This window comes from Cebus imitator, unplaced genomic scaffold, assembly GCF_001604975.1.
Source record: "Cebus imitator isolate Cc_AM_T3 unplaced genomic scaffold, Cebus_imitator-1.0 Scaffold11, whole genome shotgun sequence".
Lineage (NCBI taxonomy): Eukaryota > Metazoa > Chordata > Mammalia > Primates > Cebidae > Cebus > Cebus imitator.
Window position 1 is genome coordinate 10,033,984 of NW_016107326.1, and position 3,862 is coordinate 10,037,845.

The following is a 3,862-nucleotide window of genomic DNA, read 5'->3' on the forward strand; positions in this document are numbered from 1 at the left end:
TCCCAGCACTTTGGGAGGTCGAGGTGGGAGGATGGCCTGAGCCCAAGAAAGAGTTCAAGACCAGTCTGGGCAATATAGTGAGACCCTGTCTCTACAAAGCCTCAGTGAGTGGGCAGGATACCCCTGAGAATGGCCAGACTGGGGGAGGTTACTCTGCTTTGGGTGCTCTCATTTGCAAATTGACAAGGATACATTATTACAAAACATTTTTTTAAGAAAACTGGGCATGGTGGCATGAAACTGTTACTCAGGAGGCTGAGCTGGGAGGATTCCTTGAGTCCAGGACTTTGAGGCTGCAGTGAGCCATGATTGTGCCACCGCACTACAGCCTGGGCAACAGAGCAAGACAAAAAAACAAAACAAAAAAAACAAACAACAACAACAAAAAAAACAAAACAAAAAACTATCACCCAGCCCCATCCTGGGGAAAGACAGGAGAGAGTCTGGAGCTATAAGTCGAGGAGAGGGTCTGTTGGGTCCAGAAAGGGGGCAGCCTCTCCTTTGCTGTAGCCTCTGAGCTGAGCAGGCCTCCTGTCCCCAGTGGCATGCAGATGGACAAATGAGAACACGTCCTTCGACCGCCTTGACTCCAGGGGCAGAGGGGCCTGGAAGGAGACTAGGGCTCCTTCTGTCTGGAGGGCTGAGGGCTTGGTACTGCTGGAAGGGGAAGAGCACCAGCAGCCACTGGGGCCATTTGGATAATGGGGCACCCTCCCCTCTGGCCATTGCCAAAAGCCGGAGACAGGAAAAGGAACCCCAGGTGGGCAATCTCATCAGCCCTCAGGGATTTCACGAAGAAAGAAGCTGGAAAGGCCTGAGGATGTAGGTGCCAGAGAGGCCCCAGAAGCCCCATGCTGCCTGCTGAAGATCAGCCCCCGTCTCTGCTGCTGTCAGACTAGATCAGAAGGATACCGTGCAAAGAGGAGCCACTTGTGTGTCAGGCCTTGGAGGAAAGTATCACCTCAAGGGCTTTTGAGCCACCATCACCCCGTGAGTATTAATCATACCATTAAGGAGGCCTCGCAGGCCCCCTCCCGCACTTCCCATGTGACGGCACACCTCCTGAGAGAGGGAGCTCCGAGGATGACTCCATGCTCAGGTGCTGATGACTCCCCTGAGCTGGGCCGAGGGCAGGGAAGGAGGTTGGGGAGACGTGCTGCTGCTCCTTGACCATCCGCCACATGCTGCCCAGCCCAAGGGATGGAAACTCAGGTAACGCCCCGAAGTGGTGGCCCACAGGTTCCTGCTGGGCCTGGAATCACTTCCTGGTATGGTGACATCAATCCTGGGCCCTTAGAGCCTGCCCAGGGCAGGAAGCGAGAGAAGCCAGCTGCCATGCTTCTGTAGCCATGTGGCCTCATGCACTCTCAGGGCCTCATTGCCTCACTGGGGCAGTGGGCATCCTGCCTTCACATCTCCTCTCCACAATCCCCACTTGCTGAACAGAGCAGGTGAGCCAGCAGATGAGACCAGGGCTGTGAGAGGGCTCTATGGACTGTGGGGGACTGTGTGTACAAAGGATGCACCGTCTTTGCTCTGATGCCCAGGAGAGGTAGGCTTGGCCCTTACCCTCACGAAGTCCCAGCCTCGTCAGGGAGACCCACTGTTGACCTGCGGAAATCCAGATCGGTTAGTGTTGAAACAGAAGTGCATACAAAGCACTGTGGGAATGTGGAGAAGGCCAGCAGGCAGCGGCTGGGGCACCACGCTTCAGGTTGACTGAGTACTCATTACTAGTTCCCATACGCCACGAGGGATTGAGTCTGTTTTGTTTGCTGCTGTGTCCCTAGTGCCTAGAATAGAGCATGGCATACAACAGGTGCCTAATAATTGCTTGTTGTATGAATGAATGGATGAATGAACAAAAGAGAGGGACAGAAGGCTGTCAGGTGAGCTGAACCATGAAGGGTAAGTCAGAGGTGAGGTGGGACCGACAGTCTAGGACGCAGGAGCAGGAGGTGCAGGCACTTGAGCTCCACGGCAGAGAGTGTATCTGGAAGTCGTGGTTTCCACGGGAAAACCACCGTGGTTTTTTTTTTTTTCCATTTCCAGATACTTTAATAATTTAAAATATAAATAATTGTATTAAGTCCCACTGAATAAAGAATGTGAAAGTTTCTGGTATTTTAAAAAAAAGAGTTTGAAGCTTGATAGTCATTTCATTTTATGGTGGGACAGAGACTGGATTTTGCTTGCTTTCCATAATTACTTCACTGTCTCCCTCCATTTCAAAATTGAGATTCACAAATGAGCTGGGTACCATTGTCTCTGGTTGATCTGTCTGAACAGTGGAATCAGTCTACAATTTATTCTGTTGATATTGTCTTTCTGCTTCTTCAGACATCCTGTTTTCTTCTTCTTCCTCCTTCTTCATCCGGTAATATTCATCAATGGCATGTTGGTACTTTGGGGTGCTGATACCCAAAACAGATGCAATCTTCTCTCCAAGGAAGTCACACACCAAACTGATAAAGCAGATCCAAAGTTCAAAGCTAGGTCTGAATCTAAAGCTCATGGTCTTACCATTACACCAACCTGAGAGGGTTGATGTAGCAGCCCAAAGCATGTAAAACCATAAATAGGGGCCCCAGGTAAGTTTTGTTCCTCTCCTGCAGGAGAGGAAGACAATGTGGGGGAATCTGGGTTTGGGGATCTGGGTCTTTACTCTGAGGACACTAGGGAGCTATAGGGGGTAGTCTGCTAATTAGATGTGATGGGCTTGGTTTTTCAGATAGTGTCCAATTCAATGGTTTTTAGTGTACTCAGACTTGTGAACCACAATAAATTTTAGAATGTTTTTTAAATCTTTTTTAAATTAAAGGGACTAGATGATTAGAAGCAAATTTTAGAACATTTTTATCACCCAAATAGAAATCCCACACCCAGTGGGTATCATCCCCAACCTCCCATCCCCCAACCTCCCCTCCCCCAACCTCCCATCCCCTCAGCCCTAGAAAAGCAGCAATATATTCTCTGTCTGCATGAATTTCCCTGTTTTGGACATTTTGTATTAATGAAATCATACGCAAGGTGGTCTTCTGTGACGAGCTTCTTTCAGCAGGCCTAACATTTTCGGGGTTCATTCCTGTCGTGTAACAGTACCTCATTTCTTTTTATTGCCAATTAGTATTCCATTGTGTGGATTCACTACCTTTTGTCTGTCCATTTGCCAGCCGGTGAACATTTGGGATGTTTAGAAGTGGTTTTTAAAAAGATCCTCAGGTAGTTAAAAGTAACAGGATTAAAAATACCAAGTGCTGGTGTGGACGTGGAGCAACCGGAACTCTCATACATTAGTGCTGGGCGTCACGATGGTACGACCACTTTGGAAAAATCTGGCAGCTTCTTATAAAGATAAACGGATATTTATTATATATCCCAGAGATTTAACTTATGGGAATTTAGCCAAGAGAAATGAAGACATATCCACACAAAAACATGTACACAGTGGTCAGGGCAGCATTATCCATCACGGTAAAATCTGGAAACAAGTCTAGTTGTCTGTCAACATGAGAATGAATAAACAAACTGAGTTATGTTTATGAAATCAAAACTTATCCAACAATGGAAGTCACAAAAGATGGATGAAGACGAAAAGCACAGTGGGTGAAAGAATCCAGACGTAAAAGAGTATTACTGTGTAATTATTAGAAACTTCTATTTTATTTGAAGCTTAAGAACCCACAAAGCTCATTTCTGGGTGGCAGAAGTCAGCACAGAGGTTTTTTGGGTGTAGGCTGGGTGATTGGAGGCAGGGGTACAGAAAACTTTCCAAGGTGATTGAAATATTCTATGCCTTGATGTGACTGGGTATTGGTTGCACAGGGGTATGCATTTATCAAAACCTTTTTTTTTTTTTTTT